Raw genomic sequence first — 14,118 nt, forward strand, 5'->3', positions numbered from 1 at the left:
TTTAGATGAAAGAGTGTTTGTGTTCATGCATACCAGTGTGATTTTCATTAAACTTAAATGTTAATGTGTCATGGGTATGTGGCTAGATCTGAATTCTTCTGTGTGACTCCAAAGCTGTGACCACTCGAGCTGCTGCTGTTACAATTTGAAGCTTCACCGGTGATAAGATGTCTGTATGTCGTAAGTCAGTTGTGCATCAGCAGTCCCCATCATGGCTCCCTTTCAGAGCAGGCATGCTGAGCAAACAAGGCTGACCTCTGCTCAACACCCACAGCAGCGCCATGGAGTGACACTTATTACTGATGACTCCAACACATAACAATAAGAGGTAGTACATTAAAATGGCCGCAGTATACTGTGTACCACTACATGGCTACCGTATATAAGCCCTAATGGATTGAGCACCTGGAAGAAAATCAATGCTGTGTCATAGGGCAGGCACGTACACCAGATATGCATTGTTGGAGGAGGCTATACATGTGATTTGTCCAGTTTTCTCTTAAGTGATCACACTCATTTTCAAGAATTCAAGATTTTCCTGTTGCACAAGTCTTCTAATCTCAGCCTTTTTTTATCTGGCAAAGGGCTGGTATGTGTTAAGCTAACCTGGAGCTTTGTTTGATTAACGAATAAAGCCAACGTTTCTTTACACTGTGTTTATAAAGCAACATATCACTAGTGTTTATTATTATAAAATTATAAAACTTGTAAATATGAAAATATGATGATAAAAGTTTTGAATCGCTGGACAGTGGCCTATAATTACATTTTTGCTATGTTAGTCATCTCAAACAAGCCAAGTCGATAGTAAAACAAGCTGGAAAACCTGCCCAAGTAATTACCTACTTATGCACTCCCAAATCAATCATTGTGAGTTGTTATTTAAGACCATTTAACCGTTTTCAAATATATACAGTTATGTTTTGTGGATAAATAACATATAGAAGTTACACCAGTCCAAAACTAGACATAAGAAATAGAGAGAAGAGTGTTTCCCGTATTGGTAAACAGCTAAACCATCTTCCTTAAGCGCATGCGTTTGAAAATGTGATAAACGTCATTTATAGTAACATTTTATCCTCACATTATGTCGGTGCGAATAGATGAAGTAAGTTATATTAGGATAATAACATTGGAATGAAAGGGGCACAATAACACGATGCGATTATTTACTTATTTAGATCTTGTCGTTTCTTAAATATGAAATGTGTGTCTGAATTTGCGTGTTATTAAGTTACATTGTTTACTTTTGGCACTTATACGATCTTTAACAGAATCAACAACTTTTCGCTGATGAGACAATAGCAGATAGTTCCATTTAATGCAGAAGAAGCCACGTGTGGGCTAAAAAGGGGTTTCAGGAAGCACCACGAGATGAATGTATGTCAGACTAAATCTATTTTTTCAAGCCAATCGATCGTGTGTAAATGTGTAGTATCATTTATGTTTACGTGATTTGCCGAAGTAAAGTTGATCTCTTGTATTTCCTTTTACGCAGAGGTCGGAGCTTGTTGGACACCCCCCAGATAACCAAATGGACTCGCCCTACTCAATCATGCACTTCAGCATACACTGCAAAGAGCATGCTTTCACCTTTAGGATTGTCTGCGCTTCTTGAAGTCACCCTGGATTATTCTTTCCGACGAGGCAGGTACGCACATCGCCGAATCCGTGTCGTTAAGATACTGTACTCTTACGGCATATACTGAACCATCACTTCTGTTTTACAATGGGCTGTTGGTGGAAAGCTATTGCCTGATGTTGATTTATAAATAGGTTACACGCAGAGACAGGCTTGTGGTGCTTGATAGAGAAAATAATCTTGTGTGACCTCTTGACAACTGATGACAACAAAATAACAAATCATTTATAATACTATGTAAATCTTAACACTAACTACTCTGGGAACGGAAGAAAAGGGTTGCCACTTGAGATTTTTTTTATTCCCAGAAAGTCATTTGGTGGTTTAAAACCAAATTAGTCTATATGACATTTTGGATAGGTTTCCTCTAAACAGCTCTATCGAACGTAACTTTTCTGTGCTGTGCAGTAGACGGATCTATGTCTGATAGTTGCTTTTGGGCACACAGAATCGCAGTCTATTGTTAAAGCATCTCAAAGAAGGAGGAAGAACTCCGTTAAAACTATTCAAACGGACAGACAGGCTTACTGGGTGGAGGTGGACAGGAGGGGTGGTCGGTAGTGGTGGTGGTGGTGCTGGGGGCGCATATCCATATTAGGAACTCGTGTCCTACATAATAGTCAGGGCACAATTGCCAGTGAGCAAGGCACAGGTGCCTATACGGCCGCAAGTCCCACAAAGAAAGGTGACTGTTTCTTGTAAAGATTTAGGATGTGAAGGATGTGAAACTCGCCTGGAGGTATTATGGTGTGAACTGAGTCGTCGCATTTCTGCCGACCCCTGCGCTCTCAACTCATCTGCATGCGATGCGCGCGCGCGCGCGTGTGTTTGGGGGTGCCTAAACATGTGGCAGGGGAGGAGTGGAGGGAGGAGGGAGCGATTGGGTCTGTCCTTTTTCAACTTTTTTTCTCATCGATGATGCACCTACACTACAGGATGTGAGCCTGCTGTTATGTTAAAGGGACACAATAGGACGACAGTGCATAGGCTGTAAGGGGCTCTGCTTCCTCTTTTAGCTCTTTTATCTGATAGATGCATCACGAGCAGGTGACAATAAACCACAACATATGAGTCAAAGTAACGACTCCTATAGGCGAAGTGATTGCGCATGTATGTAGTAATCAGAGTCATATATTACTAAGCGAGTAATTACTCAGTGCCGCTTTTCTTGGACAGCAGTTGAGCCATCAGGGGTCATTCTTGAAGGACCAAAACGTTTAATACTGGACTTGATTGGCAATTAATGCGCAACGGGACAAACTTTTCTGGTTGTCTTATTTGGTCTTGTTCTTAGTCTTTCACAGAGAGGTTTCCATTCAGGCTGCGTTCACTTCCTTCCGCAAAATCAGAATTTCTTATACACGTAATGCAATATAACAATGAAAATGTTATATTTGGCATTGCAAGCCAAATATAATTTTCATTTGATAAATCTGTCAAATTAAGGATCTGAATTAAACCCTTCTCTAATCTAACTATGTCCATTTGAGCCTCCTGTTTCCCTGCTCTTACAATTTCCTACTCTGGGGCAAAGCCACTCAAGTGAAACGGTAGAGACGCTAGAGAGACAGAAAGGGAACCTGTAGTGTTCTGTAGTACGCAAGGAGGCAGGAATTCGTTATAGATGATAATTTACGCGATGTTTTTTGCAAAGTGAAAATGCACGAGCCCGTTGTCAGTTTCAGCGCTGGCACACGGTGTCCCGTTCTTATCTCAGATGAATCTAGTCAGCTCCTGAAGACTGTTCTTGAGTGTTTTATTATTTCATTTTTTAGTATTGTTTGAGCTCACAGCGGCGTTATAAATGGTAAGGAAGTGCAGTGTCTAATTGTTATTTGTTATGAAGTGGGTGTGCGCGCGCTCTGGACTGCCCAGTCTTCTTCGGTATAGCCTAAAACTAATTCGTTTAAGTGTGTGGGGTGAGCGCTCTCTGCTAAGTACATGTGCTACAATGGAGATAAGGGTCATTTTGAGGAATGTTTAAATGATAACAGAATGGGACCTTGCAAAGAGGAGCCATGACTTTATTGTTGTGCATGTAGACAAATATGTAGTCTCAAACATTTAGTTAGAAGGCACAAGATAGTTCTACTCATATGGTGAATGCCTCTGAGACATATTGTGCATTAATTATAGAGGATATAGCTGTAAAATATGCATCAACAGACAGTCTTGGATGTAATGAGCAGTGTCCTCCAGGCCAAAATACAATGTTAAGTAATGAAACCATGTATTAAGGAGACATTAGCATGCATATTGGAACACTGAAGGATTGTCATTATAAGTGTCACTTGGGAGCACTTATCAGACGGCAGTTATGTAAAGCAGAGACATAGAGACAATATACTCTCACACTTTTCTCACTTTTACTTGGACTAAACTATTGAATCTTGTATGTTTATATTTTCACCAGCTGGCTTCAAAGTGATGTCCTAACTTTGTAAACTCACTCTATTAGCAGTGCAGTAATTACCTAATACTGTTCATTCATCATTATGCATGGGAATCTAAAGTGAGCACTCTTGCACTTGATTTCCTCTCCATCCCCTTTAATATTGACTTTCTGCTGTGCACAGTTTTTCTTTGTAGTTGTTGGATAAACACACTGTGGGTTTGTACACACACACACACACACACACACGCCTACATGCACGCACACATGCACAAACACACACACACACACACACACACACAGAGGCACGAGACGTAAAGAGAGAACGAGGTGGAGAGAGTGAGAGGAAGAGACTGTACTAGGCTGTTGTTGCAGACGGGATTACAATGTCTCCACTTGTCAAATTTCAGATGTTATGTTTGTAGTTCGTTTACCATATTAAAAACAAGTCATCAAAACTTTAAACATTAACAGTTAGTAAAAGCAACATGTTTATCACACACTTATACAAATCATTATAAACAAACATTGTAACATGTATCCTTTTGCATTATATAGTGGCAGGCTTGAGGTCATGCAAATTTTCTAGTTTGTGGATGATTCAAAGACCTTGTAAACTATACTTGACATGTGTTTTTCAGCAGTGTTACGTCATCAGCTCTGTCATGTCTGAGGTTACTTGTTGAACACCTTAAATTCAGCCAGGAGCCAAACCTATGTTTAAAAGTGACTCATTGTGGCTATCAGGCATTCAGGTCAAACATTTTTCGCCAAGAATATAATTTAGCATACTGTGGTTTAATTTTGGCAAAGTATTTTATATTTTTACTCAAATCAAACTATGACTTGGATGACTACTCTTTACTTAAGCAATATCACTGCTGTTAGAGGTAAGAATATGTCAGTCATTATTTGCCTAGACCCTCCTTACTGCATATTCTGTCAATAGGACTTTGTCTTTTGTGCATTGCCTGTGTGCTTACTGTCGCCACACTTATCATGATCAAACTTCAGCTCTTTATCTCAGCTTTTTTGCAACGTCCAGCCTCTTTGTTAATTTTCCAGTAGGACTAAAATTAGCAATTTAATGTTTCTGTATCTTGTTCTTTATAACTTGGCGGTGTTTATCGGTATGGTAAGAAACAATGAGGACAAGGCAGGGCTTTGTGGTGGCAGAAATGCATTTTTAACCCATGCGAATGAATGGTGCCTCACATTCCACAGCAGCAGGCCTTTAGTGAATGGCAGCACTAACACGGCTGTTTTCATTACTCATTACTGCCCTGTGCCTTTTCACTATGGTCAGACTCATCTACCTCCTCCAGCTCCAGGGGGCACCATAAAGATGTGCTGATAGGCTAGTCAATTGTACCTACATGGCTTATTGATGGCTTCATAAACTACTGGGGTTATTTTTGTATTAATATTATGTGGTGCACCAAATTGTTTATTCTATCTAATTAATGACATAGCGTGGCAAGTTAGACCATAGCAGGTTAGAAATTACTTCACAAAGTATGTATGTATGTTATGACATGTAGAATTTGTGGTGATCTACTCAGTCATAGATCTGGCTTAACATTGTTTCTATATTACACAAAGGAGTGCACAAAATATCCCATTACAGTATATTATATATCTTTGTGATGGTGGAGACAGTGCCATCATTTCAGTGTTTCAAGATTTTTGTCTGTAGTGACTACATTGATTCTCTGGCGCTTGGTGGGGTTTCCATTCTGAAAGGGCAGTCTCTCAGTGTTAGCCTAGAAACACCAAGCTCCTATATTAAATAATAAATGAGCCCTCCATGGGAAATGTATTCCTTACTGCCTTCAATAATGAGAATGTGTCTATATTTGACCGTCATGTTAAGTTTATGATCATAGTTAGAATTTCTGTAAACTGTAGTAACAGGTGGGCAGTTAATCCCTCTATTTGGGTCACACCTGGACCCTCTTGCCCTCTCCAACCTTACAGAGATCAATAACATAAAAGCCAAGACAGACAGGTAGACAGCAGGAGAACACCTGATCGCTTCACTTTATATAAATGAAGCATGTATAGTAATGAGAGGATTAAGATAGGAGCTGAGCGCGTAGGGGGCAGGGGAGCACTGAGCAGAAGAAGGTTTATGCATAGGGCTATTATCACTGTTATCTTCACTGTAGGCTAAAAGAAGAGGAAGTGTACCATACTACAAATTATAGATGTGAGGTATGGAGTTGATTAGTTTTGATGTTATTTCACTATAGGTTTATTGTGCTTTTATTTGATACAAAAACAACTGGATCATATGGAGTCAGCTCTTAATACCGATGTGGGAGTGTTTTTATTACACCCTCCTGATTACTCAAAAGCGTCAGCAGTTGAATGGGCGGGCACAATCCTCTACTTAATAACTAAGTAAATTAATCAATTTAAATGAATTATCCAATTACTCACTTTATACAAACCATGAATCAACAAATCATCAAAGGTAAACATGAGAAAAGATTATCTGCTTATAATAATAAACCCTATGACAACTGTTTCATTTAAGTAACCTCCCACAAAATATTTATATCCAGACAGTTTTAAGCAGTAGGCAGTACTAAAATGCTTCATCACATTCTGACGCTCTGAGTCTACAGTCCTTTCACTCTAAATTAACATGGGAAGAAACACTCATACAGCCATTTACTCCAGTATTAGTTTGTTTGTCTATTCAGCAATTTTACTGCTACAACCATAACTACTGACAACAGTTTACAAATGGGAATACATAATTATTTGAACTAATTTTGTTTGGGTTAGGTGTATATTGTGTTACAATGGGTGTGGGTAGTAGTATCAGAGGAACCTGTTTAGCTATATCCAAATAGCTCCAGCTAATATATTTTACAACTTCACGTGTCAGATGGACTAGTTGGCCCTTTTTATTAGTGCTGCTGATGGGCTGATAGTGATAGAATCCACTCCATTGGATGAAGAGGGCTCTTCTCTCACACAGTCTTACTTGAGTTTTAAATGGAAAGCCTTTTACTACATTACACCATGCCTTATCTATCACTGTCAGTCATGTTGATTTTCCATCTTACACCTTATTGATGATCCAATGAAATAACAATCGCTGTGCTGCAGCTGAATGCGGTGGATTCATTAGGAGCTTATCAGGTTTAGCTGACATAGTGATCATAGTTAATAAATTTCATGCTTATGTGTGGGGGTCTGTGAAAATGGGTGCTTTGGCATTGTTGCTGTGATTGCATTGGGATTAAAGAGGAGAAATAAGCTTAGCAGGGAGAACCAGCCCGGAGGAGCACATGGTCGTGATCAGGGATTGAGAGTGAGAGAAGGGCTGCCAGGGGAAGGAGTAGCACTCTTTGTCCTGCCCAGATGTCACTATAGTAGACTAGCAGTATTGATCTGCTACACCCAAGAGCCCTAATTAAATATTTGTTAGTAATAATCTCCTGTTTACTCTCTCTCCTTCATTTGTAAACCCGCTTTTCTTGCCTCTTGCTCCATCACTCTTTAGACAGTTTACTTGCTTTTATGAGCTACTGACTGTGTCCTTGTCAGTGTATCTTTCATAGGGCGATGGCAGGGCTCAGTTTAGGGAGGGGACATGGCACCCAAACTTAATCCAAACTCACAGCAGCCCAGAGAGCATTAAGGATGGGTGGGGGTTGGGTGAACTCTATGCAGGGAGACTGCCTTTTTACATTCACCATACTGTTGCAAGCTATTAGGGGTAAACTGACATCAAATGGGGATAAGTAGGCAATTATTGTTTATTCATAATCTCAGTAAAAGGAAATCACTGAAATAGTTGGAATGGGAAAACAGTGTTTTCTATTTAGGTCAGCAACAGGTTAAATATGAATGGTTGTAAAGTGATGGCAGCAAATGGAAAATATGCAGTTATTTTTTTTAAGTGGGCTAACATTTTCTTATCTTTTGATGCACAAGTTTTACTATTTATTAATATATTGCCATTGCCTAACCCTAAATGATTCCCCTATATAAATTACTTAAACCACAACAAATTGTCCTTAATTTTAAGCTGAAGCAAACAGGGGTTTGGCTGTATCAGGTCTGACAGAGAGTGGATGTAGTTAGTGCAGATTGAATGCCAGTGATGTTGCATGTCTGACTAACTTAGGGAAACAAGCTGGAAATGTCCCCCGGCTACTGCAGCTAATCATTCAGCCCACAGAGGAACTGATCGTTAGCCGCTGATGTCAGCCCAACCTCGCTGCACTGCCTTTTAGTGAACGCCTGTGTGAGCACTCTGCTTGCTATATGAACCACTATAGGATTGTTTGGGTTAAAAAATAAAATACAAATTGTGCAATAAAACATGATCTTGTTTTGTTCCTGGCATAATGAAAAGTTTACTTTGGCAAACACACTTACAAAGAAGGAAATTAAAGAAGGTAATATAACTTCCCCTTTTAGTTTGATACTGGCTGCCTGAAATGAGTCAGTAGCTCAAAGAGCTGGGTAAAAGGGGAAACTCCAAATCTCGGCAGAGATAGTTCATCAATAAATTGTGTGACATCCCATTTTAGTTGAAACTTGGCATATAAGCAAGTCAAATGAGCTTAATGCTCTTGTTTTTTATCTCTTTTACCATTGCCTGGTAACTTACTAACTTGAGAAATGTAATTCTAACTAGATGGTGTTGGAATTGTATGCGTGAAATCTCGCATTCCGTGTCTGAGCATGGTAATTTTCCAATTATTATTATACAAAAAAAGTAATTGTGTAATAAAAACATTTCATCATATTATCAGATTATCAGTCATTAGCAAAGCTAATAAATAACAAACCTCTTTAGTGTGTTCACAGTGCGATCAGGTGTGAGGGGTCCGGCATTAGGAAGTGAAGGGGATTTGGGGTCAGGCCTGTCCATAGGGTCACTGAGGACAAAGGTAAGGAGGAGTCGCTCAGGGGTTAATGGCCTCTCTCCCAAACCCCACATGTGGCTAAAGCATACACTCTGCTCCTGCATGTGAATAAACACTGCTCACCTGCTCCTTTTGTGCACTTCAGTGTATGTCCTTTACTGCTTTATTTATTGTTTACATTTGGGCTGCTGTTTTGCTACTTAGCTGTGCCCCCCTTCGCTGCCTTCCCCTGTCTCTCTGTCTGTTGCTCAGGGCTCCAGCAGTCATCACTGGGATAGAGAGACCCCGGTACCCTCACCCACCCATCACATGCTACCTCAGTCCAAATTGACGAGCAGTAATAGCAGTAGCACTACCTTGGCTCTTGATGTTGGCTAAAGAATCCCCCGGGCGACATACACTTGCTCCCCTCCCCTCAGCCACCCGCCCAACTGCTCTGCTCTGTTCTCACATTGTATCCAGATGTGAGGAGGGTAGACAGAAAGAGAGGAGCATAGGGGCCTGTGGTAGTGCTACCTCGCCCTTTTGTCTGGTGGAGCATCCAAAGTCAAGCCACAAACATGTCATCATTCTTCATCATGTTTATCGTATGTTCACTTAGGTTTGGTTTTACTTAAGATGGCCTTTCTAATGTATTGTTAAATTATATACAAGGCTGGATTATATTTATAGTATAACACAACATATAAAAGGAAACAAAATATTTATTAATATACTATACTGACCTTCATAAGCGGCAATGGTATTTAAATTTGTGAAACTCATCGTAAAAGGAGCAGAGCCTCTAATCCTGGCAGATTATACCAGACCCACTCCCTAAATTACCCAATTAATAGTATTAGGAACCGCCACAAAGCCTTTTCCCCTTGAAATATTGTCTCCCTGACCCATTTATTTTTTCTGTCCTTTTCTTGTGGTACTAGCAACAAGCACCCAAAATATATACATTTTTTTTATATTTTACAAGGCTTTCCTTTAAAAATGTTATATCTTTTAAAAAAAATCAACGAACAGGACATTTGATGTTGTCATGTACATGTCCCTCATATTGAGCTGTTTCATAGTCACACTGATGTTTCCCCTTAGAAAAGGCCTCTTCAAAGTGCGGCCTCAGGCCCAGTCACAGCACTTGAGAAGAACATATGGCCTTTTGTTCCCATGATAAAATGTGTTACGGACATTTGGGAAGATCAATCAGCTACAAATAGTACTTTTGTCTGCACATTGTATCCACTTTACAGAATACCTATGGACTTCACAATGTAGCTAATGCAATTGACTCAAAGCATTCTTGTACTCGCATTGGCATGTACAGAATTTATTGAATTTGGCTTCTTTTGTTTTCTTATTCTTCTCAGACATAGCCATTGTTGCACTACTTAGCACTGTATATAATTATGTAATATATAGAAATAGTAAGAGAAGTAGCATCAACTGACAGCAGAAATATTTTGGACATCTCTGCTGAATAATCTCCAGATTGGTCTCCATGTTTGGCACTTCCCTCAGTGCGCCGTCAGCTGAGTGAGTAATCCTGTGTTTGGTGTATATCAGGCTGGTCAGTGAGTCTTGCACTGGTTTGGAAGGGCTGCTTCTTTAATGGCTGTTTTGCTGATGCAGGTAACTCCCGTTGGAAGTGCCTCTCTCGGGGTCTCCGGGGGCCAAAGCTGCACAAACAGGACTTGATGCAACATTTGCTTGCTCTTGTATTCACTCTGCACTGCCCAACTCAATTAACGTGTGCACAGTGGTCAGTAGTGGTGTGCAGCTGTTGATTGTGGGTCGATGTTAACATATGCTGCAATCTTTCTACATGTGTTGTTACAATATCATGGCTGTAGGCAAGTGTCCCCAGGCACTTTGTGTAATACAGTAAATAGTTTTATTATGTGCAATGTAAACTGTATTCAAATAAATGTCCTCTTAAGTGTTTTCAAATAGTTGTACAGAATTGTGCTTCTGAATGTATTTGATAATTTAGCTCTGTTTGAAAAGATGGTTTGGTCCTGGTTTAGTTAGGGTCATTGTAAACTGTATGTGGTGTTCATACAAATAAACATGCTTCCTGGTTTGTTTACCTCCTCCTTTTGGAGGATATTTAGGTTATATTACTTTTACCTTTTCTTTAGTTTAGTTTGACACTTCTTTTGTCCATTCGGCTGTTTACAATACATTATATTTGCATATTTAGAAATTTCAAATCTGTATTATAATGCAATACTCCCATTCCTACTCTCTTGAATCTGCTCCTAAGTAATTTTTTAGTCATCATTTCTGGATTTGAACAGATGTGCCAGTGTCAGCTGAACATTCCGGCCTGTGGACTGTAGGATCTCGGTCTGGTGATTCTTGTCTTGTGTAAACACAGCAACTGGTGCAGAGCTGGTTGGGCTGGTGAGCTCATTGCTAACAGGTGGGTTGAGGAATGCTACTTGTTCACTGACAACATAATGTAATTTAGACTTTGAGACCACCTGCGTTTGAATGAAAATTAATAGTTTGTCCTTTATTTTGAAAAGTTGGTTCAATAAGAATTGATTTGCCCTTGACTATTAATTCTCTATTTTCCACTACAATAGTTAGTTCATAAACTAAAATAAATTGTTAATTGTGGTTTTGGTTGCAAAACTATAACATCTGTCCAAACAAAAAGCAATTCCACTTCATTTTCCATGTATAACCTCCTACACATGCAAACAGATTTCAAAACACACCCATTTGCACGCATTCACTCATATTTATTTGATACTTAGCCACTTTGATAGTCATTGTGGTGAGGTGTGGTCCATATTCACCATTGTTTCTGTTAAGCTAGTATTTCTTGCTGAATAGATAGGATTTCATTGATTTGGGCTAAAGTGCATGGAAGGATTCATAGCTGACTGTCATCAGTATTGAGACTGTCTGTGACATTAAAAGTTAAAAGTATCTTACTACGCACTTTAGTACTCTAGTACTAAGTTGAATTTAATGTGTATATTCAGCTGGAATTCGCTTTTTAACTGTAAACAAGAAACCAAAAAAAATCTATTTATTTCATCTATCTTTAAAGAAGACCTATTGTGTTTGTTTCTGCCATATAGCTACCCTATATACCTGTGGATCATTATATTATAATTTGCCCATTTTAAATAGCAATTTTCATCTAAAATGACTTAACAAAAGAAACAAGCCAGTTGAGTCCTGAGTTAGAAAACTGTGGTGCCCAATTGGAGCTGACGTCACCTTAAACAAAGACAACCAAAGAGTCAGTACCTCCTATGGATAGCTACAGATCAACATAGCGAGCAGCAGATTTTTTTCATTTGTGCCAAAATGACTATGAAATTGTGCAAAATCCTGCACGTATCACAGATTAAGAAAATAAAATTGGAGAACGAAGTAAGTATAGAGCAGTGGGTGTACGCAGGTTCTGGTGAAAACGGGGATTGATCGGCAGAATGGCATCTTGAAAATAAACAATTAAAGATAGTTCAAAATCACTCCAAATGCAGCTTCGGGTGAGTAAATGGTGAGAGGAAACAACTATAACGATAAAAAAAAGTTGATTTTGCATAATAGGTCTACTTTAAAACTAACTAAATCTTAACTTCTTAAGATTGGCTATTCTATTTTTTTTTTTCTTTTATATTTTCAGGGTTTCCACGAGTCCTGGAAATCCTGGAAAACGTGAAAACATAATTGGCCTGTTTTCCAGAAATTAAAAACACACGGGAAATTAGAAAAAGTCTAAAGTCTAAAACATATATTAAGTCTACAGTTTCTGTTTTAGTAACCCTGAAAATCAGTCTTTTCAGACTTGCTCCGCATAGGTCCTGCCTGCTCCTCATCACCTCATATTTGTCTCTTCACGTCCTTTTGTATTATCTCCATCCTTCTCCTGCTATGACTTTACATCACTGTTTACCACTTATCTTGGCTGCGCTGTCCTCCCTCTCATTATTAGCTCTGTCTTTTTCAGTCTCCTCCACATGCATCTTTCCTCGGACGCTGGTCTTGTTTTCCTTCTACTATTAGTTTAGGCTTTTCCACTGTGCGGGTTAACAAGCCACTGTGATTTCATCAATGTGAATCAGTCAGCTCGATACGACGTGACCCAGATGGGATCTTCAGTTCTTTTTATACAGCCATCCATCATCTATCAGCCACAAAGCCACACCAGTGCTGGAGTGCACAATATTACCTGTCAGTCTGAGGAAAGTGTGTCATAGAAACTCACTGGCCACAATATTAGGTATACACCTCAATGGAATTTTTCTTTCAATCTGGACCTATTTTTAAAAACTATTGCATGTGAAACTCTCAGTAGTTTATATAAATAAACTATATATATATATATATATATATATATATATATATATATATATATATATATATATATATATATATATATATATATATATATATATATATATATATATATATATACTGATGCTTGTTAATTAACAGGTTTGCCAACATTAAGAGAGACTGAGAGAAAGCATTTATTAATAATTTTTTGTAGGATTGTTGGCTATGAAATTCTAAGCAGATGTTTTGACTTACTCACTGGTGCCTTGTTAAAAAAGAAAGTGAAGATGAAAACTAGAATGACTAAATTTCTTGGAATTTTAATTATTTATTTATTTAATTTTATTATTCTTCAGAGAGGCTAGAGACTTTTTGTTGTAACATAATGTACTCATCAATATGCTATCAAATGGCACAACAAAGACTTAATGTGTGAAGACGTTTTGCAATAATTTCGAGAAGTTTTCCAAATTGTGATTTGTGTGGTGACAGTCGGGTACATTAGTGACATCTGTGGCCAGTAGGGGTATTTCTTCTTCTTTTTTTTTACTGCTTTACCAGGGAGCTGTTAGAGCAAATTTTATATTTTGACAATACCAGACACATTTTATTATATTATAAAATGTAAACTACTGTGACTTGTCTTAAGAAAAACATCTCAGAAGTTGGTTGTGGCTATAAATACATGTAACTACATAGTTTATGTAGGCCTGTATCAGTCTGGGAGATCCATAAACCTGAAATTGTATGTGGGATTATTTAAATCTGAAACGTCTCACTGTGGTTTCACTTTTTTATGATGGTGAAGGTTATTTTAATAAAACCAGCACCAACCTCTTTCAATCACTTCCTGTATATAGGAATTACTTTGCCTCATGTATTCATAGCCAATTTAGTAAAAC

The 14,118-nt window shown here is 38.6% G+C and overlaps 1 protein-coding gene across 2 annotated transcripts in view; it reads left to right on the plus strand.

The window, feature by feature from the left end:
- Window positions 1–1,564: 1,564 nt before the first annotated feature.
- LOC117383481 (zinc finger protein 516-like) overlaps window positions 1,565–14,118 on the plus strand; it is a 36,102-nt gene continuing 23,548 nt past the window's right edge. Inside the window, exon 1 of one of the 2 annotated variants that reach the window (XM_033980666.2) lies at window positions 1,565–1,651. The gene's annotated coding sequence lies outside the window, so the exon portion shown is untranslated. The remainder of the gene's footprint in view (window positions 1,652–14,118) is intronic. The other variant, XM_033980667.2, reaches the window with a different exon arrangement.

This window comes from Periophthalmus magnuspinnatus, chromosome 16, assembly GCF_009829125.3.
Source record: "Periophthalmus magnuspinnatus isolate fPerMag1 chromosome 16, fPerMag1.2.pri, whole genome shotgun sequence".
NCBI classification, from domain to species: domain Eukaryota; kingdom Metazoa; phylum Chordata; class Actinopteri; order Gobiiformes; family Gobiidae; genus Periophthalmus; species Periophthalmus magnuspinnatus.